This window comes from Lissotriton helveticus, chromosome 2_1 (assembly GCF_964261635.1).
Source record: "Lissotriton helveticus chromosome 2_1, aLisHel1.1, whole genome shotgun sequence".
Taxonomy (NCBI): domain Eukaryota; kingdom Metazoa; phylum Chordata; class Amphibia; order Caudata; family Salamandridae; genus Lissotriton; species Lissotriton helveticus.
The window spans coordinates 506,164,560-506,188,723 of record NC_136059.1 but is presented as its reverse complement, the minus strand read 5'-3'; the positions used below and the strand labels follow the sequence as shown (position 1 = coordinate 506,188,723).

General features: G+C 49.1%; 1 protein-coding gene and 1 long non-coding RNA gene across 4 annotated transcripts in view; one reads left to right on the top strand and one right to left on the bottom strand.

The window, feature by feature from the left end:
* Positions 1–24,164, bottom strand: part of RGS7BP (regulator of G protein signaling 7 binding protein) — an 887,794-nt gene that overhangs the window by 639,855 nt on the left and 223,775 nt on the right. The gene's annotated exons all lie outside the window — the stretch shown is intronic.
* LOC144819402 (uncharacterized) overlaps positions 1–24,164 on the top strand; it is a 179,483-nt gene that overhangs the window by 32,990 nt on the left and 122,329 nt on the right. For all 3 annotated transcript variants that reach the window (XR_013607347.1, XR_013607348.1, XR_013607346.1), the window contains exon 3: positions 7,001–7,064. This is a non-coding gene — a long non-coding RNA (uncharacterized LOC144819402). The remainder of the gene's footprint in view (positions 1–7,000; positions 7,065–24,164) is intronic.

The window sequence follows — 24,164 nt, the reverse complement described above, 5'->3', positions numbered from 1 at the left end:
GTGGTTGTGGCTTTGTTAATTTGAATGGTTGCCAAAACCAGATGATGATCTGACCAGGCCATGGGTAAAACCTCAGTTATTAATATATTGTCCAGGTTGGTGAAGATACGGATGTATGACGTTACAACGCATACTTTTACTCCGCGTACCATTACAACGCGGTATTTACAACGAATACCGTTACAACGCATAGCGCTTTGGGGTGCTGGATAGTGGTAAGTATAATTTACTATTCTAACTCCAGTCCCCGTGGACCCTAGGGAAGGTGTTGGATAGTAAATTAAACTTACCTCTTATCCTAGAGCGCCCCCCAGCGCAATGCGTTGTAATGCCATGCGTTGTAATGCCCGCGTTGTAATGGTAGTGCGGAGTAAAAGTTGCGTCGTAACGGGTGTATACCTGAAGATACCATCTAAGGTATGGCCTGCATTATGGGTGGGTCCTTTCACCAGCTGAGATAAACCGAAGATCTCCATTTCAGATTGCAAGGATATAGTATCCTTGTCTTCGCCACATTCCAAATGAAAATTGAAATCACCTAGGAGGGTTATCGAGTTATCAATGCCTGAGGTTTCTAAGATGGTGAGTATTTCTGTCAGGAAATCTGCCCGGGTTTCTGGTCTTCTATAAAATAATATACCTTTAAAATTATACGAGGGTGTGAAATAAATATCAAATTGAAGTGCTTCACATGCCTTTGAAGGTATAGCTGTGGTGCGGATTTTAAAAAAGTCACGGGCGATTATTGCAACCCCACCACCTCTTTTTCCCATTCTATCTAGTCTGTAGCATTTGTATCCCTGTGGAACAGCTATTACGAGGTCTGGGTCAGAGGCTTTATCCAGCCATGTCTCCGTCAGGAACATTATATCAATGTTCCTATCGGTGAGTACATCTGCTACCTCTTGCCTGTGCTTGGGTAATGAACGCACATTAATCAGAGCCAGCGTGAAGATTTGGTTTGTGTGTTTCAGGCTGTCACTACCTGCTTTTGTATTTAATATGGGAGTAAACGTTTGACAATGTTTACAGTGTAATACAGTTTTGGATAGCAGGGACTCAGGGCTGTGTCTTATACAGTTTTCCGAGATTTGTGGGCGTAGATCGGTCAGTGCTGAACAGGGGTATGAAATGAGGCTTACCTGAGCTGTTTGGCCAGGGGGGGTGGCCCTAGGCCCGTGACTGGCGCGGACGGGCGCAGACGGGCACGCCTTTGGCGCGCCTTCGGCGCGCCGCCGGCGCGCCCGCTGCGCCCGCCCGCTGCGCGGACGGAATGACCCCATCATTTTATATCCTGCCGAGGAGGGTGGGAGGCGTCCTGCCACTGGACCGCCAACCCTTCCTCCCTCCAAGATGGCGCCCCTGTCCCGCGTCGTCAGCCCCTAATCGGCCACGCCGGGATGGGGGGTAAGTGAAACACGCCTCGGTGCTAGCTTGATCCTGCACTCGGGCCAACTATAATTACACAACATAAAATTGCGCCAATTAAAATATTATACAGTTTTTTAAAAGTCTGTGCAAATCAGTGCAAGCAATTCTCGCAGTGTCAGCGCGCTTATAGCAAGGGATAGAGAATAGAACCCCCGGCTATTTTGCCTCAGGGGAGAGTAAATGAGTACAGCGAGCCTTTCAAATGCTGCTCCTTAAATATCCGGGAGGGCGGGAGGCGTCCTGCCACTGGACCGCCAACCCTTCCTCCCTCCAAGATGGCGCCCCTGTCCCGCGTCGTCAGCCCCTAATCGGCCACGCCGGGATGGGGGGTAAGTGAAACACGCCTCGGTGCTAGCTTGATCCTGCACTCGGGCCAACTATAATTACACAACATAAAATTGCGCCAATTAAAATATTATACAGTTTTTTAAAAGTCTGTGCAAATCAGTGCAAGCAATTCTCGCCCCCAGCGTAGAACCGCAGAATTAATACCACTCACGCTGGACTTCTTCTATAGCAGAAGAGGACTAGTGGCAAAGCCAAGTGTAATAAGGACCAAGTGGTCAGTTGTGGGTGGTAGAAGGGCAAGGGATGGTCAAATTTGTGACTGGGGGTTGAACCTGGAAAACAGATTTTCGGCTCTATCTAACTTAAACGAATGCGATTGACTCACAGAATGCAAACATTTGTTACTCAAACCACAGGGACTGCAAACTAATGGAAGGCCAGATAACATTGTATGCAAACATTCTAATGCACAGATAATAGGATTTAGGGAATCCCGAGTTGCACATTCTGGAGAGGCAGATAAAGACTCATATGATAAAAATAGGGAAACGACAGAGAAAGAAGAAATATGGGAAGGCGGTAAAATAACAAACGTTGACCCTGCTAAAAATGACGTGGAGATGGCCCACCTAGGGCTACACTTAGGAGAACCCCCGTTAACCCTTATCTCATGGAATATAGCAGGCATAGCGAATAAGATACCTACAACAGAATGGGTTGATTTTATTGACCAGCAGGATATCATCATGCTACAGGAAACGTGGTCGATAAACCCAGTTTTCCGCCAGGGGTACTTAAATTTTTATATACCAGCAACCAGAAATCGCTTAGGACGCCCCTCCGGAGGCTTAATAACCTGGATTCGCCAGTCACTGATTTGTTCAATAACACGAAGATCTTTACCATCTAATGATATTCTAGCGATTAACATTAGATGGGACAGCGGCCAAGAACTCGCTCTGTTTAATGTTTATGCTAGGGGGGTTGGTGGCGGCAAATCCTCAGAAGTAGTAACAATTTTAGAACAGGATGTTCAACAGTTAACTCTTCGACCTCACATTATTGTGGGTGGGGACTTTAATTCCACCTTCGAACCCATGGGTGAAGAGGATAGGATTTTGTCCAAGGAGGAGGACATGAAGTGGGGAATACCTCAGCTGGAGGTCCCCGCCATTAAAAGATGGAGTGCTGTGGCAATTCAGCTAAAGAGTCTCTGCCTAGCAAGTGGCCTGAGAGCGGTAAATGGGCGCACACCTTCTGATTTAAAAGGGAACAACACATTTGACAATGGCCGTGCATCTAGCAGAATTGATTATCTTTTGGTAGATGTAAGGGCCTGGAGCAAAGTGATAGACATGGTTGTAACAGTAAGAATGGAAAGCGATCATAATCCCTTGTGTTTGACCTTTCACTCTTACAACAAGTTAACTGAATATGTCAACAAAAATGAGCGGGTGACGCAGGATGTAGTGTGCTCAAACAACCAGCGCCACTTGAAATGGAGAATGTTGATAGAAGATGAAGCAAAAATAGAGGACCTCAAGAAAGTTGTTATAGAGGAAATTAATAATATCGAGCCCCATTGCGAGAATCCAAACTTTCAGAACTACATGATGGAGGCCCATAAAAACCTCTTTTGTAAACTTCAAACCTTCTTCACTAAAACTGTATGCCTAAGCAGAGTCAAAAAAGAACAGCCAAGGCAGGGATGGTATGATAAGAGCTGTAGACAGGCACGACATAATTTAAGCAATGTACTAAGAACGGGGAATGCCACAGCTGTTAGGAAGGCGAGAGACAGCTACAGATTGACCCAAAAACATGCCAGGAAACGTTGGGATGAAGAATGCTGGCGCGAGCTGAAGCTGGCTTGCGCAGCCAAGGATTCCAAGTTATTCTGGGCCATAGTAAAATGGGATAGGGGAGGAGTAGCTGCACAACCACAAAACCATGTTGCAAAGAATTTATGGATTGAATTTTTCCAACCGCAGTATGCCCGCAACCCACTGCATAGTTTTGATCCCCCCCCGCCAACTGTCTTTTTCAAACACCAAATATTTAATGAAAAAGATGTTAACTTGGCTTTGGATTGTGTAGCAGGTGGAAAAGCACCGGGTATGGATGGAATACCGGCAGATGTGTTCCTATCTGACCGGAATTCATGGTGTACTTACTTCATGTGGCTGGCTAACGCAGTGGCTATGGGAGGGGATGTGCCCGCTTCATGGAAGGGAGCGGAAATCATCCCTATATTTAAAAAAGGTGACAAAACCCAGGCAAAAAACTACAGGCCTATCAGTCTTATTGACACAGCGCAAAAACTCATGGGGCGCTTAGTACAGAACAAACTGCAACAATGGATTGACGAAAAGAATATATTGTCACCATACCAAGCAGGGTTCCGCCCCTTGACCAGCAGTGTTGACCAAGTTTTTTACTTTATAGCCATTTATTGGAGAAACGTCACATTAAAAAAAGGCACATTGTATGCGGTCTTTGTGGATTTAAAAGCTGCCTTTGACCTGGTCCCAAGAGAAAAACTGTGGCAGACTATGGCTGATGTAGGCCTAAGCCAAGAACTCCTCACCTTGCTAGTGCGTCTCCATGAAAACAATTTTGCAAAAATTAGGTGGGGCAAACAGGGAGAAGTGACTGAGCCCTTTCCGGTGGAGCGAGGGATGAGGCAAGGGTGTGTCCTGGCGCCAACTTTATTCTCAATTTATATAAATGGCATTGTTGACTATTTAAATAAACTCCCAAGCGATGCCCCAACCATAGCAGGCTCACATGTCCCCGTCTTAATGTTTGCGGACGATACTCTTTTACTTTCACGTACACCGAGTGGTCTTCAAAAAGTGGTTGATGCCTTTGGTGAATTTTGCGATAGTCGGGGCCTTGAACTGAATACCACCAAGACCAAATTTATGTGCCTCAACCACCAGTCCACGTTTAAAGGTGCGATAACGTACAAGGGTACTCCACTTGAGAAAGTTGATGCTTTTTCCTACCTAGGAATTATTCTACAGGGTGATATGAAATGGAAATCTCATATCAACACGGCAATACTAAAGTTTAGTCAGCTTGCAGGCGTAGTCGCCCTCAAACATAGAACCTCGCTGACAAAACCTATAAACTGTGCCCTTGAAATTTATAAAATGAAAGTATTGAGCGCCTGCTTATATGGTTCCGAACTCTGGGGTTTTTCAAATCTAGGAGATTTGGGGCGGGCAGGAAATAGATTTTTACGAGGGCTTGTAATGGCCCCCCAAAGCACACCCATAATCCCATTAAAGCTGGACCTCGGCAGGAATAATATTGAGGACATAGCCCGGCTACGGCCACTGTTGTATTGGAGGCGCCTGATGGTGACCCCAGAGCTAAGTCACTATGTCAATGCCTTGTCAGATGTTGTTAGAGTGATCGTTTTCATTGTATTGTATGGTTAAAAGAATTGCGGGGCCTACTTGTAAAGTTAAAACTGGATTATTTATGGGGCAACACGGATGTAACTTGCTTTCCCTCGAAAGCAAAACTGAAAGAAATGTATTGGGAGACGGTGTATTCATCAATGTATTGCAAAAGATCTGTATCCAACTTGTCATCTCGCTTTCTGGACATTAAAATGTTCCCATTGTGCGAACTTTATTGGGACATAATTGAACGCCCGTATGACCGGAAATTATATTTTCAATTCCGTGTTGGAACACTTCCAGTGAATGCCTTTAAGAAACATTGGTCCCCGATGTGGGATGAACGTTGTCATCACTGCAAAGATCAAATAGAGCACATTTCCCACCTATTGTTCTGTTGCCCTTTATATGCAAGCCCAAGGCGTAAATGGTTAAAACCAGTTTGCCTAAATATTGGAACTCGCAGCCAATCGACAGCACTGAGAATATTAGAATCTGACTGCTCCACACCATTCGTGATTGCGGTGGCAACATTTCTTGCTTGGTCCTGGGTAATTCGCACCCGTACATTACTGTTAAATGTAACATAATGAAGTCTGGTTGCCATGCTTTAAATGTTTTCCTACTGAATTTTAATCTTTTTTATTAATTGAAATGAATTTTGTATAAATTTTATTTGTATGAAGTATTCGACTGTCACTTGTTTAATATGCATTTAAAAAAAAAAGGTTTTTAGTTTTAGTATTTATTGTATAGGGTTAGGATGGATGCTTTTATGACAAATGTCGAATAAAGCTTTAAATTGAATTGACAAAGGGTTGTTTGCACAGGGTATCAAATACAAGTTTTCATTGGCAGGTTGTCCTTTTTGAAAGATATGTATTCTGCTAGCAAGATATACAGGAGCTTTGTTTTAAGAAGCATAGAATGTGATAGGTGCAAATCTGTCAAAATAACTCATAGTACCACATATTCCACAGACAGGAACATTGCTGTGTTCATCATCTGAAGTTGGATTACTTATGGTTTTACAGCACCAGAAGCCTTTGGGTTCTAAAATAAAGTACCTAGCCATATAAGAGCATACTGTCCTGAAGATCTTCCTGTTCGTGACTCATCCAGCTACTGCTTCCTCCTACTCTCCCGAGCTCCCTCCTCAACTTCCAAATTGGCACCAGAGTTACATTGCTGGGTCGTCCAGCCTGCCAGCAGCGTACAGAAAGATCCTATTATGGCTCAACCCAGATGGGAATACACTGTTGGCGTAAAATACAGATGTGCTTTGCAATGCTTGTTAACTGTTCTATGGACCCTCGGACATTCTATGTTACAGATAAAGGATAATCACCAGCATTTTCCCAGGGGCCAAAAAGTTCATCTGTGGAGTGACAGTGGGCCGCATTATTGCCAACATGGTGGCGGTCAGGGCATGGAAGGTGTAAGGTGGGCATTGGGAAAATGGCATATGTACATCTAGTGGATGAGTTGCACCTGGGATCAATGTCAGCTTGCACACTTGCCCCAACTGTGTGATCCTTGGCAACTGTTTTATTTCCCTTTGCCTATTGGCATTGTTGTCAGGGTAGAGGGAGGAGGCATGAATGTTTCTAAATTCATGTTTGAAAACTGTCTCTTAAAAAAATTCGTATTGCACTTTTATTGTCTGATGTACTAAAATGAAACACTTTTGTAGGCTAATGAAATACACTTTTTGAGTTTCTGAAGAGAGGTTAACATATTTGTAGACATTTGTTGCAAGATGTCTTTAAAAATTAAAGTGTTCTAAAAGTTAAGTGGTGCAGGATAGCTTCTGTACTTTTGTTTTACATCAGTTTGTAAATAAATGCTTCCCATTTATTTTTTATCTTTAGGGTATTAGTGCTTTGAAAGTCAACAGAAGTCTAGTGCTGCTGTTCAACCAGGTGTCATGTAAAGGTAAGGAGGGCCGCATTAGTTTCACTGTTCTAGATGATTGGGGAGACAGAAGGAGAAGTTTGGGGGGAAGAGATCTCAATTTGTTATATGTCTGACGTGGGAACCTTTAACATGAGGACATGTGCAGTTTTGCTATTCTGAGGCAAACAACACTAGAAAAGCGAATACCTCAACGTGTGACGTCTTAAGAAATTTAGGGGCGCTCCAGGTAAAATTCACTCCAATGCAGTACAATGGATGTGTAGCGCACGTCACCAGTAGATGAGAGACTTTCTGTCAGCCCTTAGGGCATATGTTTAGAGCCTGCTATGAAGCCACTGTTAATGTATAACTGTCACTGCTAAAGAAAAGCGTCCCCCTAACCCCCACCAGGGAGACGTCCCCTTAGTGCACAGCTTTGATAAAGGGCTAAACCAGCCCGAAATGCATTGGGTTTGATTCATTGGGATTCCAGGATTCATTTACCACATGTTTTGCTGTATGGAACAGATTTACAAGTCCATTTGTCTACAAAAAGAATTTACAAGGATGATTAAATAAATCCTTACTGATGAAAACATCAAAACTCATTTTTCGTTTGAATCTATTTAAGTGATGGCTCCATTCATTTGGATACAAAAGCTGTGCACTAAGGGGACGTCTCCCCGGTGGGGGGGACGCTTTTCTTTATTTGACTTTTCACACTCGTGGACCAGAGAGCGATACCCTTCATTGCACGAGAAACTTGGATACTGTATGAAAGAGGGACACTCGGGAGTGCAAGTACCACTCTTCCTATTCATTACTGTCACTGCTGCCACTGAGTGCTGTTACTATCACTCCTTATTCCAGTGTGTCTCTCTTACCCCTCCGTCTTTTTGTTATCACCACTTATGATCTCTTCTTGAAGGCCAGACTGAGTTTGTGCATTACAAAAAAAGTGTGAGACGCATACCTGTGATGTAAACACTGCAGATGTACTTTTCTGTGATGTAACATCCCTACCATCACTTGAAGTCAGTGCTTTAGGTGGGGAGAAATAAGAAACGGTACTCAATTTACTGAGCTGTGGACTGGAGATGGGGCAAGGGCAGGTTTACTGGCAGGGCGAGGAGACACGCGTTTAATACAGCTTCTCCTCAGACCTCCCCTTCATAATGTTTTATAATAAGACACACGGTTTCTGTCCCTTTTCCATTCCCCTTACGTCTTTCACCTTCTGCTCCTTTTTCTCCAAGGTCTATATTTGTCCAGTTCCTTGTTGGTCTTGTAAGCAGTTAATATTTCCCTCCACTAATTTGTCCACCTGTTTATTTTCCACTTTTCCTTCGTACCTCTTCCCCTTTCTCTCGCTCTCCTCTCCTTCTTTATTGTTTTGCCCTTCTTTCTTCTCTCTTCCCTTGTCTCTTCTTTATCCGTTGTTCTTTTTCCTAACCGCCTTTCTCTCGTTCTCGTTTTAATTCCTTACAGGTCTCGCATTTATTAAAGTTAGAGCTGTTGGCGTTGAAAATTATAATTTTTACTTTTGCTTATTTATACAAATGGCAATAGCTCTATGCAAATATAATTACCCCACTGCAAATATGAAAACAAAAGAAAAAAACACTGTCATTTTCAAAGCCAACAGCTCTAACTTTAACAAATGCGAGACCTAATTTGCATTGCACATTCTTGTTTATTTGATGGGAACATTTCAAAATGGCCTGCAGCGCCTGGAGTTTGAAGACATTCATCGTCTTTAAATCACTGACCGGGGCACTGAATGAGAACGAGTTGCCTGGAGCTGGCCTCCGGTAGACAGCTGCTCTGTGTGATCTCTACAGTAAAGGAAGTGACAGAATATGCCACAATCCGAGACGTTAGCTAGATGCAATCTCTGTACACTTTGCTTTCTGGTATTTCTCGTCAGAAAAAGCAAACGAGGACATCGCAAATGACTGTTCATGTACGCATGCAACACTATATTTCGGCTAAAAGCTAAACCCGACTGAACGTTAGAAAGCTTTTCTTTTTTACTTTTAAAGTGGCCGGTAATTAGGACATATTTCCGATTATAACATTCGCAAAAGCATTAGGAGGGTAAACCTGCTGGAAAACATCCCCCCTCGAGACCAGCGCTGACTTCCTTCCCAGCTGACAACTCTTTGCTGCGTACTCTCTTCTGGCAACCATTACCTCACAGGAAGAGAAACCCGAATTCTCTTGCTGATGTCTGAGGTGGCAGGGGGAAATGATTTGCTTTGTGCAGTCGAAAAGGATAAACAAAATTCTTGGTTAACAAGCTGCACTGGCAAACTTGCATACTCTGCTATATGACGGTAGTATTGTTTGGTCAGTCTTTCTTTCATATCCTTCTTTCACGTGCATGTGCATGCTAGCCAGTGGTCGAAGTGGGAAAACAAAAGTAGGGGAACTGTGGGTGGAGAATCAGGGGGCGGGAATAACCGAAGATTGAATCAGTGGGCGGAGTCAGGGGTGTGGCTAGAAATAGCAAAACATGCCAATTTTTTGTACGTTTAGCATTTCACTGACCAGTTACAGCTTATAACATTATTTAATTAAAAGAATGGATATGTTTATTTGAGGTTTAATTCAGGAAAAAGCAAACACGCATAGGGAATACAGGTTTATGTAAAGCATGTGAAATATAAGCAGGAACAACATGTTACCTTAATGCTTTTACTCTCATTGTTCAGAAATCCATGATTCTTTTTTGTCTCAAACATTGAGGTCATGAATACAGGGCTCCTCTTGTACACATGTGGGGCTCAGAAGAGAAAGAGACTCTTCAGGAGAATCTAGACTCAAGGAAACCCACAAAGGCTCCTTCATATTCATGTCAGCCAGCTAGCTGCTCAATCATAATATAGCAAAAAGAACAACTGGTGGATAGAATCCAGAACAATATCATACATTCACCCCAGTACAGAGATCTGGGCCGAAATCCATTGTTTCTTTGCTCACCATGCCATTCCAGTTTGGACCCAGCCATATGCAAATCAGTCTTGATCCTGCACCCAATGAGAACAGTCCAGCCCGAACTGCCAGGCCAGGTCCTCCCTGTACCTGAATCAAGCATCCTAGGACCGGTTTCGGGATTTCAGCCCTCATCAACCAGGATAGCTTGATTCCAGTGGCATGGAGAGCACGGGACTATTGTCTGAGCATACCTGTCCCACTCGGGGTGACAAATGCAAAAAGAACAATTGATGGACAGAAGGCAGAACAATGTCATACATTCACCCCAGTTCAGAGATCTGGGCTTAAATCCATCGTTTTTTGCTCTCCATGCCATTCCAGTTTTGACCGAGCCATATGCAAATCAGTCTTGATCCTGCACCCAATCTGAACAGTCCAGCCCGGACTGCCAGGCCATATGTATTCAAGTGTCCTTTCATTCGGGAAGTGAACACAAAGCAGTACCCACTGAACTATGCACATAACATATTGCTCTTTGATATGCATGGTACATGTTCTTTGCAGCAGGCATATTACCACTCTGCACTACCTTAGATGAGTAAAACAGCCACTAGACAAAACATGCTCCCATCTCTCTCCAGCAGGTACATTGATCACCAAAGTTATCTTGGCACTTGTATTGTTGACCGAAACCTGCTGAATATACAAAGAACTTTGCAGTGTTTTTAAAACTCCTGCACTTGTACAAAACCGGTCCCCCCAAACTAAACTGGCCCCCTACCCTTCCAGTCGCCCTGGGAAACACCTGCTCCTGCGCTTTCACTGCTCCAGTCCAGTCAGTACTCCTGCTCATGCTCGATCAACACTCCTGCTTCGTCAATTCCCCTGCCCCCTCCCTTCTCCTGGCCCGTCACTTCTCCTGCCCTGTTCCCTTCTCCTGCCCTGTTCCCTTCTCCTGCCCTGTTCACCGCTCCTGCCCTGTTCACCGCTCCTGCCCTGTTCACCGCTCCTGCCCTGTTCACCGCTCCTGCCCTGTTCACCGCTCCTGCCCTGTTCACCGCTCCTGTCCTGTTCCCTGCTCCTGCCCCTTTCACCGCTTCTGTCCTTTCACCGCTCCTGTCCTTTCACCGCTCCTGTCCTTTCACCGCTCACGCCCGGTTACTGCTCTAGCTCATGCCCCGTCACCTCTCCTGCCCCGTCACCTCTCCTGCCCCGTCACTTCTCCTGCCCCGTCACTTCTCCTGCCCCGTCACCTCTCCTGCCCCGTCACCTCTCCTGCCCCGTCACCTCTCCTGCCTCTTCACCTCACCTCTCCTGCCCCGTCACCTCTCCTGCCCCGTCACCTCTCCTGCCCCGTCACCTCTCCTGCCCCGTCACCTCTCCTGCCCCGTCACCTATCATGCCCCGTCACTGCTCCTGCCTCGTCACTGCTCCTGCCTCGTCACTGCTCCTGCCTCGTTCACTGCCCCTGTCCTGTTCACTGCTCCTGTCCTGTTCACTGCTCCTGTCTTGTTCACTGCTCCTGTCCGGTTCACCGCTCCTGTCCTGTTCACCGCTCCTGTCCTGTTCACCGCTCCTGCCCCGTTCACCGCTCCTGCCCCATTCACCGCTCCTGCCCTGTTCACCGCTCCTGCCCTGTTCACCGCTCCTGCCCTGTTCACCGCTCCTGCCCTGTTCACCGCTCCTGTCCTGTTCCCTGCTCCTGTCCTTTCACCGCTCCTGCCCTGTTCACTGCTCCTGCCCTTTCACCGCTCCTGCCCTTTCACCGCTCCTGTCCTTTCACCGCTCCTGTCCTTTCACCGCTCCTGTCATTTCACTGCTCCTGTCCTTTCACCGCTCACGCCCCGTTACTGCTCTAACTCATGCCCCGTCACCTCCCTTGCCCCGTCACCTCCCCTGCCCCATCCCTTCTCCTGCCCCGTCCCTTCTCCTGCCCCGTCCCTTCTCCTGCCCCGTCACCTCTCCTGTCCCGCCATCTCTCCTACCTCGTTCACTGCTCCTGCCTCATTCACTGCTCCTGCCTCGTTCACTGCTCCTGCCCTGTTCACAGCTCCTGCCCCGTTTACTGCTCCTGCCCCGTTCACTGCTCCTGCCCCGTTCACTGCTCCTGCCCCATTCACTGCTCCTGCCCCGTTCACTGCTCCTGCCCCGTTCACTGCTCCTGTCCCGTTCACTGCTCCTGTCCTGTTCACCGCTCCTGCCCGATTCACCGCCCCTTTCCTTTCACCGCTCCTGTTCTTTCACCGCTCACGCCCGATTACTGCTTTAGCTCATGCCACGTCACCTCCCCTGCCCCATCACCTCCCCTGCCCCGTCACCTCCCCTGCCCCGTCACCTCCCCTGCCCCGTCACCTCTCCTGCCCTGTCGCCTCTCCTATCACGTCTCCTCTCCTGCCCCTTCTCCTCTCCTGCCCCTTCTCCTCTCCTGCCCCGTCTCCTCTCCTGCCCCGTCTCCTCTCCTGCCCAGTCACTTCTCCTGCCCAGTCACTGCTCCTGCCCAGTCACTGCTGTTGCCCAGTCACTGCTCCTGCCCCGTCACTGCTCCTGCCCCGTCACTGCTCCTGCCCCGTCACTACTCCTGCCCCGTTCACTGCTCCTGCCCCGTTCACTGCTCCTGCCCCGTTTACTGCTCCTGCCCCTTTCACTGCTCCTGCCCCTTTCACTGCTCCTGCCCCGTTCACTGCTCCTGCCCCGTTCACTGCTCCTGTCCCGTTCACTGCTCCTGTCCTGTTCACCGCTCCTGCCCCATTCACCGCCCCTTTCCTTTCACCGCTCCTGTTCTTTCACCGCTCACGTCCGGTTACTGCTCTAGCTCATGCCACGTCACCTCCCCTGCCCCGTCACCTCCCCGCCCCGTCACCTGCCCTGCCCCATCACCTCTCCTGCCCAGTCACCTCTCCTGCCCTGTCGCCTCTCCTATCACGTCTCCTCTCCTGCCCCTTCTCCTCTCCTGCCCCGCTCACTGCTCCTGCCCCGCTCACTGCTCCTGCCCCGTTCACTGCTCCTGCCCCGTTCACTGCTCCTGCCCCGTTCACTGCTCCTGCCCCGTTCACTGCTCCTGCCCCGTTCCCTGCTCCTGCCCCGTTCCCTGCTCCTGCCCCGTTCCCTGCTCCTGTCCCGTTCCCTGCTCCTGTCCCGTTCCCTGCTCCTGTCCCGTTCCCTGCTCCTGTCCCGTTCTCTGCTCCTGTCCTGTTCTCTGCTCCTGTCCTGTTCACCGCTCCTGGTCCTTTCACCGCTCCTGTCCTTTCACCGCTCACGCCCGGTTACTGCTCGAGCTCATGCCCCGTCACCTCCCCCGTCACCTCTCCTGCCCCGTCACCTCTCCTGCCCGTCACCTCTCTTGCCCCGTCACCTCCCCTGCCCAGTCACCTCTCCTGCCCCGTCACCTCTCCTGCCCCGTCACCTCTCGTGCCCGTCACCTCCCCTGCCACGTCACCTCCCCTGCCCCGTCACCTCTCGTGCCCGTCACCTCTCGTGCCCGTCACCTCTCAAACCCGTCACCTCCCCTGCCCTGTCACCTCCCCTGCCCCGTCACCTCTCCTGCCCTGTCACCTCTCCTGCCCGTCACCTCTCCTGCCCTGTCACCTCTCCTGCCCTGTCAATTCTCCTGCCCCGACACCTCTCCTGCCCTAGTACCTCTCCTTTCCTGTCGCCTCTTCTGCTTGGTCACTGCTCCTGCCCAGTTCACTTCACACCGTGTACAACATTGACAAAGGTGTCAAGATCCCCACAGTACTCTGCTTGGGGAAAGCTCCTCTCTAATCACCAACTCCGATCTCAGGGGCACTTGATATGTTAAAGGCAGAGGGCGGGCGCATTGTCATTCTAAAGGGGCTAATCTGCCTCAATCGGAATGACAATGGCCTGCCCTCGGTCTGTGCGAGCTCAGGGGGGGGGGGGGCGGGGGCTGCTGCGCAGCCTCTGGAGTACAACGGAGAAGTGCGAGCAGCCCCTGGAAGCGGAATGAAAAAAGTTATCATTTTAAAGTTGGACTATTCTTGCCGTCCCGGGACGCTTTTTTGAAGGCAAGAAGTAGGGGAACGGACTGAACAATTTTTTAGAAGTAAGGGCACGCCGTGCCCTTCCGTCCCCGCCCACTTCCATCACTGATGCTAGCTCTTACCTAGCATGCACTCTGCGGCTGCCTGAGGCCACGCAGTGGCCATCAGGAGGGCGGCCCCTTAGACACAGAGGGCTTCCCCCCACCCCTCTCTAGCCTCTCTTCTCCCCTGGGCAGGCGGAGTCCCGAAGGGAGCTGGGAGGAGCTGAGTGGGCACGTCCGGTGCGACAGGCAGGGCGAGGGGTACTTAAGCCCCCCTCGCCATCTTCTCTGCCTCTTTGCCGCACCGGACGCGTCGTAGTGTCCTCGCGGGGGGACACACATTTTCGGCGCCGGACATGCCGTTGATCACCGTCTGCCCTTTACTAGGGAGCCGTCCCGATGTGCCAGAGTCGCGTGGTTTGAAGGTTAGTCTGCTTTCTGCCCACCCCGCTGCGTTTCTCTGATGGGCCATGCCCCGGAGGGACCCTGTGCCTACGTGGCCTCGGGTTGGCCCCGGTCAGATTTAATTCTTTGTGGGCCTCGCCCGGGAGTTGGGCAGGGGGCAGGGCAAGGGACGGGTGTCCGGTGGGGAAATTGCCCGCAGCTCGAGCTGGTTTCCGGCCGCTTGCGGTGTGGTCTTCCCCACTACTTACAGGCATCGCCGGTGTTGCTTAGTTCGCCAGGTGGTTGTGGCACGGGAGTGAGTAGCTGGCGCTGCAGAAACTCTCCTGCTCCGTCGGTCTTGGTGCGGGCGGCGGCGGGGGGCCGGGCTTAGAGGCTGGCGCCATTTTTGGACTCCGTATCGTGGCATGTTTGGGGCGGCAGGGGGGCTGACGTGCCTGGCGGAGGCCACTCAGTGGAGGCCTCGCTGTCCAGGGTTGAATGCCGCTATCAGTACGGTATCGTTTGCGCATCAGAACGCTGGGCATTCTATGCTCTGGGATACTACAATTCATGGCAAACTAGGTAGTAAACTCGATTTGTCCAGGTCACTTAGATATGTTCATGTGGACATTGGTTTAGTGTTCCTGTCCCCACTCTTTTACTGGTGATTTCTGGATAACCACTGTCAAAGGTGTTTTCTCCGTGCTGTATGATTAGTAAAAAAACGTTTTGGCGGGCTCATACTCTGTGCACAGAACACAGCGGAGCTTGAGGAAATGAGTATGTTTGGGTCATTGGCCAGCCCAATAGGGCAATTTTCAAGATGTGTTCTCATAGGCTGTCGGTTACAATACACTTATACTCGATGTTGCGTGGTTGGTAGAATTCTCGAAGGGGACAGCGTGTGCCACATACACTCGTGGGTGCTCGGCAGACGGTCGCGCAACAGATGGAGGCCGCTTCCTCGTGGGGCACATTTTAGTCCGTTCAGCTTCTTCCTCGGGTTCAGTGGTCGAGTGCATGCTTAGCATGTATGAGGCCCCAAGTCGATTCCTGGCATCTCCCTTATGTGAGTACCTGCAATCTCAACACCGGAGGCATGGGGGTGTCGAATTCCAGGTGGCGGGTCCCTGCTGCCTTGGTGCCCTCGGGCCGTGCCTCGGCATAGCTAATTAGGGGCCAGCGTCATTAGCTCCGTCCCCCCCCCTGGGACCCTGCTATTCTGGTCCGACGTTGTGTGGCTCGACCCCAGGTATGGGGAGAGTTATGGGGATAGGGTAGGGGCAGGTTCAGGCAGCACCAACATAGGTGTTTTTGAACTCCGTTTGCCTTGTAGGCATATTGCCATGGTATATCCAGGCTGCTATCGGCACCCGGCAGCGGGCCCGAGCGGGAGGCGCGGTCCCACTTCGTCCCCAATCAGGCGGGTCAGGCTGTCGTGGCGGGGGGGGGGGTGTCTGTCCCGTGGCAGACCTCCTCCTCCGGGAGATCTGAGCCTCTCGCCCGAGTCCTCCTGAGACACAAACCCTTCATGTCGTGGGGAGGAGGGTGCCCAGGTCGCGGTGAGTAGCACTTTGCAAGGCCAGCTTGCCTCGGCGGATCAGGTCTTCGGGGCTACAACGGAATCGGCTAGATCGCCGACTGTGATGCCGGAGACCACAGTTTGAGCCGAAGGGTCGTGGACTCCACCGCTGTCTCTTGGCAATCACAATTACCTCCCCGTGCCAGCAACGTGTATGGACTAGGCGCTCAGGGTAGCGGTCCCATACATCGGGCATAGTAATATGAAAATATATCCATCCGATTCGGGGAGAGAATGTGGCCTAACGGCTAGGGTGGCCGACCTCGGAACTGGGGAAACGGGTTCGTGTCTCGGCGGGCACACTCGACATTCTGTGATTCTGGGCAAAGCATCATAACACAATGAATGTGTCCTGGAGCTCCTGTAAAGCGCTCCAATACCTTTTTGCAGCTGTTACTGCTGTGCGATAAGTTCCTGGCCACCTTAAATTATACATTTTCCATACTTGCCGTCAGGGCGTTTTGCCTGTGGTGCTCATTGGGAAGTGGCCCTCACATTTTTCCCAGCTTTGGCGGGGGATCTGATTGTTCTGTCTGGTAACTTCTCACCCCTTTTGCTTGTTTCACTCGGAGGGGGGGTGGCTTTGCTCAGTGTGTTTCTTACAGGTATGGGACACTCGGCGTCACAAACACGTTTACGTGTGGCTGGGCTCCCCTGGCCTGTGCCGGAACAGGCTCGTGAGTATACTGGAGTATCCTTAGATTCCCATGGAGCCCCTCCCAATGTGAGCTGTTGGCCTGATGTTTGATGTCTCCAATTCCTGGAGGCACCTTGCACCAGTCCAAGCAATCCCTTACGTGGGTGGTTGTAAGTCAACTTTAGACAAGCTATCTTGAGGTAGCATGGACTATGCAGTTTCCAGGCGAAACTCAAGAGGGCTTGTTGAGCCAGCTGTATAATCCTGTTATATCTATGGGAGGTACACCTCACTAGTTATTTATTATAATACTTTGGTATTTATCCCTACTATAATCGCCTGTATTCTTCGAGTATAGAAGCACAAGCGTTTAACTAAAGCACAGTGTACGCCAGCCTCACCCTGAAGCAGTTGTGTCTGGGCCTTAGCCGGCGACAATGTCTGTTTAACAGGAATCAAGCAAGCGTTGTTGGCAGTTGTATGTGTACGAGGCTCGAGTGCAGCAGGAGTACATGACCCCCCCGGCTCTCGTGGACTGACAGATATCTTGGGCTTACTAATGCCGTGTGCCTTGGAATAGGTGAGATGCCTGTGCAGGCATTAACGTTAAATATGTAGGTTATGCTGCATATCTCACAGTTATGTTAGAGATGACAGGGTGTGCTACAAGCTTCTAACGGGGGTCAGAGTATGATCCATATGGAACTCAGCGGCATAACTTCCTAGCGCAGAGGGATAGCATCAACCCTTCAGTCTTTTGTAAATAAAGTGTGCACAGCGGAGGATCTACATAGACCTTCTATGTCAGCTTGACTGGCTTTGGTCGGCAAGAATGTTTTGGGTAACAGCTTCGGCCTATTTTTACGGGGATAGGTTCTCTGCCCTCTTGTGGGAGGGACCTTCCTTCTGACCGGCAGGAAGCTGCCCGGTTATAAGGATGCACTTCTAACTGAGAAAGGTTATTTGAAAGACATACGTACAAAGGTTGCAGGTAGGAAGGAGACTAAGTAGTGGGGGGCCCGTCCGGCGACGGTTGCCGCCGGCCGGGCTGTGGCGGAGTTACAGGGCAATCCGGAAGCAGAGAAGTTCAGCACTGGACCTCAGCGGGCACATAGGGGTGCCAGAGCCTAAGACCTGGGGCCTCATGGGAGGTTCCGGGAACACGTGTCGGCGCCCCATTTGTCCTTCGGGCGGTTGTGGGCCTGTGCAACCGGGGGTTTGCCTAGTACGCCCCGCAAGGCGCGTGAGTATTATGTTTACCATAAGGGGCAGCACATGGTGGTTCGCCACGGTGCTGCCTGGGTCATCAGGCGGGCAGGTGGCGAGAATGCGGCCTGCCCTTGGATTGCCCGTAAGATAACCCACTATGATTACATAACGTTGTATGTAATAAAATAAACCTGCAGCAGTTTCTTCCCAATCTAACACTGGTGTCTAGTGTGTTATTTGCGGGATGCATGCTAACTGTGGGGTGGGGGGTCCTGTTGCCCTGAAGTGTCTATGTATTTATGTTTGTACTTAGATGCATGTTCTGTGTTTCGTCACCATGGTTGCCAACTCCAACTCAGCCAGTTGGGGTTGGGAACTGATGGGGAGAGGATCGTCAGGACGTGGGCTCCTTTAATTCAATACAGTTAACTGAAGTTTTCCACAAAATATCAAGCTGTCTCCGAGCCTGCTTTCCATTATATTACCCACCTCTTCTTCAATGACCTGTTATACGAACAGGCAAAGGGCGTCCATACTGCAGAGGAAGCTCCGCTCACTACCTTGCGAAGGTCGTTGCACAACTGCTGTGATATGGATTGTTGTTCAAATTAGTTCTTTGTTTCTAATCTGTACAGAACCTGTCCCTCCTGATCCGAGCAAGATTGTACGGCAAATGTATACTCACCGGTGGGATTACTGCTTGCATCACTGTGTTACTTCGGCTGGCATGTGCTGGCCTGCATATTGTGTTGTTAACGTAAAAAAAAAAAGATGGTTAAAATAAATTTAAAAAAAGTACTGGCAAAACCTATTCTCTCCTTTGTGACCTATTGGGATTGCCAATGGTTTTCAACCACACTGCACAGCATCCCCGAAGCTGTGTAGCCTGACAAATTTTTTTAAAGGCCTTTGACGCGAATGCTGTTCAGGCCCGGCTCCAGGAATTTTTATTTGGGTGGGCCAAGGGTGCTTTCGGGTGGGCCACTGCCGGCACAATTTGTCGCTTCTGGAGGTAGTCTACAAGCCATAGATTACATCATATCTACTTGCAAACAGTCACCAAGATACAAGGATTGCTTCTGTGTGTATACAGAGCATGTGGAGAGTTATTTATTGGCGCCCCACCACTAACCTCTTTCTCTGTAGATACCTTTACTACCATGCTCCAACAGTGCACTCCATCTTTCTGTAGCCCCTACTCCTCATGACCTCCTCCTCAGACTCCCTTACTACCACCCTCCACCAGTGCCCGTCATCTCTCCGTATCTCCCACCCTCCCCCAATGACCTCCTCCTCGGATTCCCTCACTGCTACCCTCCAACAGTGCCATTCATCTCTCCAAAGCCCCTCCCCCTAATGACTTTGTCCTCGAATCCCCTCAGTACCACCCTCCAACTGCACCCTCCTCTCTCCAAAGGCCCTCCTCCTTATGACCTCCTCCTTGGAATCCCTCATTGCCACCCTCCACCAGTGCCTCTCATCGCCCCATAGCCTCTCCCCCTATTGACCTCCTCCTTGGATTCCCTCATTGCCACCCTCCAACAGTGCCCCTCATCCCTCCGTAGCCCCTCCCCCAATGACCTCCTTCTCGGATTCCCTCACTTCCATCCTCCAACAGTGACCCTCATCGGCCCAAAGCCCCTCCCCCTCATTACCACCTCCTCGTATGCCCTCACTGCGACCCTCCAACAGTGCCCCTCACAATCTCTCCATAGCCCCTACCCCTCATGACCTCCTCCTCAGTCTCCCTCGATACTACCCTCCACCAGTGTCCCTCATCTCCCTGTATCTCCCACCCTCCCCCCATGACCTCCGCCTTGATTCACTAATTGCCCCCCTTTACCAGTGCCCCTCATTGCTCCATAGCCTCTCCTCCTCTGACCACCACCTCGGATTCCCTAATTGCCACCCACCACCAGTGCCCCTCATCACTACATAGCCTCTCCCCCTCATCACCTCCTCCTCAGACTTCCTCACCTCCAACAGTGCACTTCATCTTTCCGTAGCCCCCATGACCTCCTCCTCGGATTCCCTAATTGTCACCCACCAACAGTGTCCTTCATCTCTCTGTAGCCCCCCTCTCATATTCGATTTCATTTGTTGTATAGCGCTACTCATAGTGTAGGTTGTCACAGTACTTACATCATGCAGAGACAATGAATCATACAAGTATGTAAATCAGTCTATAGGGAATGCCACATAAGCCAATGAGGATTACAAGGTGTAGGTATAACATGTCATCCATACTGGTGGGCAGCATGTTTTAAGAGGGTTTGGTCTGGAGAAGCACAAACACAGGACTTAAAAGCATACCCCAGTGGTGCGGAGTTGGCTTTACTGATTAAAATGTATATCTGCCAAAACAAACTCTTTATAGCAACATTAGAGTAATGAAAGACAGGGTAAATTCTAACTATATTGCAACACCAAATTAAATAAGTTCTAATTATACCATTCATGTTTGCATGCAGCTCTTTGATGTCAATTCATAGGTCACTGTCCTATTTTAGGATTGTAACGTCTGTACTGCAAGTAACCCACTGAGCTATCCACATGAATACAGTTTATCTGCATTTAAAAATTAGGAACAGACAAAGTATTGCTCTCCAGCAGGATCATTAATCACCAGAGTTATCTGGACATTTTAGTAGTTGTGTCTTGCATCCCTCATGATAACGATACAACAATATAAAATATACACAGCATACACGAAGTATGTGTCATGCTGGGCCCTCATAGATTTAAAAAAAAATAACTAATATACACACATCCTCGAAGCATACATCTAGCTGGGCCTTTGCAGATTTTAAAAAAAAGGAACAATAGCCACACATTCTTTTAACTGCTCCGTTCAAACTCTGTGGCACAGCCCGATCCCATAAACAGCTGAAGGAGCCAGGAAAGGTGAATCTGGATCAACAAACTTCTTTTCTCCAGCGCTGAAATATCCACGCAGTAGGACAGTGCGCACACATTACCCGGTGCCAAAGAGGATTTCTCCCCTTCGCCATGCCCCTGTACCTGCACAAGTGGGCGGGGACACAACCCACCTTCCTAAAAGGAGATGCGTGATTGGGGGTGCCTGTGAGAAAAAGCCCAGGCCCAATCACGCAACTTCTAGAAAAATAAGAAAAATAAAGTTCAAATGAACGTTTTAATTTCTGCGGCCATTTGCTGTTGCCCTCCTGACGTCAGGGCCATGGTTCATGTTTGGGTGGTCCAGGCTCATGTTTGGGTGGGCCTGGCCCACCCAGCCCCCCCCCGCTAGAGCCAGGCCTGGTGCTGTTCCTCATTCAGTAGGTGCACGCACCAGGCGGCAGGTGGGTCAAGCAATACAGGGGGTGCAGGGAGGCAACAGGGAGATGTACATGGGCGAGCAACCGAGAAGGGGTGGGGAGAAATACTAGGGCGACAGAGAGCAAAACAGAGAGTACAGGAAGAGATTTACATGAGGGAGCCAGCTTGAAAACACATGCACTCTCATGGAGTGCTTAACAGAAAAGGAAAAGTAGTGCTTGAAAATTAAGCAGTGGAAACAGAGATGCCACCAATGAAAGCAACGGTAAAGTGGCAGCGCACCGTTGGGGGAAACCACAATACTGACAAGCAGGGACATTTATAAGAAACAGGTACATAAGAGTGACAAGAAATCCAACGAATGGTAAGCAATGTGTGGACTCCAAGCTCCTCTGTGTAGTTGGTAAGCTAAAATACGCCTTGAAACTGATAGCTCATGCGCTGTCTAGTATACTTGACCAAAAACACAAGATGACTCCACCATGAAAACAAACTTTGTAAATGCCAATAGGTCTGGCTTAGAAATGAAAATGCCTCTTCAATCGCTGGTGAATTTACGCAAGTATTAACTCATCACAGATGGATTCAGTCACTCATCCTCGCAGTCATGAATCCGTTCATTTCCCCACTTACCTATCCATAATAAAAGTATGCACCAACGCTTAACAAGCATATGCAAAATAAATATAAATTAAAAAAGTAGAAAAAAGACAACATGATTCTGCTTCCTAAATATGGCAAGTACAGGCTGACAATAAAAAATAAAATTATACATTACAGCAACTGTTTTAAAGTTCCTACATGGTTACTTTGTTTAAAAGAAATGCTATCTTGTAGCAATAAAATAATAATAAACTGTTCTGTCTGGGAATGATACACAGAGTACTGAGTTCAGATACTGTATGATACTTCAGTTAATCTTTGTAACCCCGGGATTCGCTTGGCAGAATTCCTTCTTATGTACATCAACACTTTAGGATCCTTAACGAATACGATAGAATCGGTCTCACTCTCAGATCCTTGCCCCCCCCCACCCTCCCCTGGATTGTAGCCTCTGCTAAAGATATTTTAGCACCTAATCTCCTGAAAATCTGCAACCAGTCCTTGACTGTTGCAGATTTTATAGGCCCACTCCCCAAAAAAACATCTTGAGACATACCTGTCCTTTCCAACTTTTTACTTGTCTCTTAATTAGCTTTCCAAACTAAGAACGTTATGTCAGTGCTCAGTTGACATCTTATTTAGAAGAAAACTAGCTATTAGATGTAGCAAAGTCTGATTTTAGATCATCTCAGCACTGAAACAGCTCTTCTTCCTGTGGTGGAGGACATTTGAGCTATTTTGGACCAAAACTGCTCTGCCATGGTAGTCCTTTCAGACTCCTCAACATATTGGCACATTCTGTACTTAATGAACAGTTTATGAGCATCAGAGTCTCTGATCGTGCCTTGGACTGGATTAAGCCCTTTACTCAGAAAGATCTGACTGTGTCTTTATAGCTCCATTTTAATCGGACAATTTCAGCTTCCCTTGCAGCATACCTTATGGATCATCGCTTAGTCCGACACTCTTTAACATTTATATAGCCCATCTGGCAACGCTGATTAGACCGTTTGGTTTCTTCAACATGATAATTGCTGAAGACACCTAGAATGTCGTTGTGCAAAACGTTTCTCTACATGTATGAGGGCTTTAGTAAAATGGATGAATGCAAGCTTTCTGAAACTAAATCAGACAAGATTAAGATCCTGCTGTTTCAGCTGGTGTTTGTATTGATGGACTCAGGACCTGGGGCCTCAACCATCTCCTACGTTTTATGTTTGAAATCTAGGTGTTTGATTCTGGGGTACCATTTACACTCAAAATCACAATGGTGCCAGCCAAATGTTTTGCTTTACTTCAATTCATTTTTAAACCCTTCCTTATCTGCCCATGTCTATATAGAAAAGTACAGTCCAGGCTGAGATTTCTTCACAAATTGATTATTCCAACTCCCTTTACGCCCGTCTCCCTGCTTGTCTTTTAAACAACCTGCATGAAGTTCATAATACAGAGGTTTGCGTTGTCCTCAATCTTTTTCTAAGGACCTCTGTCAAACATCTCGTACCCACTCTACACTAGCTGCCTATTCAGCAGAGATGCTTTTAGTTTGAAAATCTCTGTCTGGACTATACCCTCTGTCTGGACCCTTGACCCCAGCAGTTAGGTCACTCCCCCTCCGCACAGCACCGCCTGTGTGTCCCTGCCCCAGCTGCCGCTGCTGAGGAAGCTCGAGGCCCTCCACCACCCGCAGGCTACCACCTACACCACATCCCTTGTGGCCAGTGGTAGGCCGTAGGTTTGTTCATCTTCCGCTTTATTGTTTTATTGTATTGCCTGTATTTCATTGTTGTGTCTGTGACTGTTGTTGTTCTGTCTTCCCCCGCTGCCTGTTTGTGGTCCATGCCTGTTTTCCTCCCTCTGTTCCCCTCGCTTCTCCGTGTCTCTCAGCCCGGTTTTTCCTTCTGTACCCCTCGCTGCCCCCGTGTCTCTGCCCAGTTTTTCCTTCTCTACCCCTCGCTGCCCGGTTTTTCCTTCTCTACCCCTCGCTGCCCTGTGTCCCTCAGCCCGGTTTTCCCTTCTGTTCCCCTCGCTACTCCGTGCCTCTCTGCCCGTTTTTGCCTTCTATTTCTCAGCTGCCCCTGTATTCTTGTGCCCTTTTTGCCTTCTGTGCCACTCATTTTCTCCCTGTATTTCTGTGCCCTCTTGCCTTCTGTGACATTCGTTTTCCCTCGTTTTTTGTGCCCTCAGCGGGCCCGTCCCCCTGACTGCCCATTCGCTGCCCCCACCTCCCAGCTGCTCCTCCCTCCCACCTCCCCATATATGCCAGCCGCTGAGCCTGGACCGCGCCCAGTGCCAGAACCCCTGGCCCCCCGCACCCTCCCCAACGACCGCCGCCACTACGACGCCAGCACTCTGCACGCTCTCAACTCCGGATGGACCCACACCTGCTTCAAGGCCGCCCCGAAATACACACAAGGTCCCTTCACCTGCAGGAACTGCTCCTATACC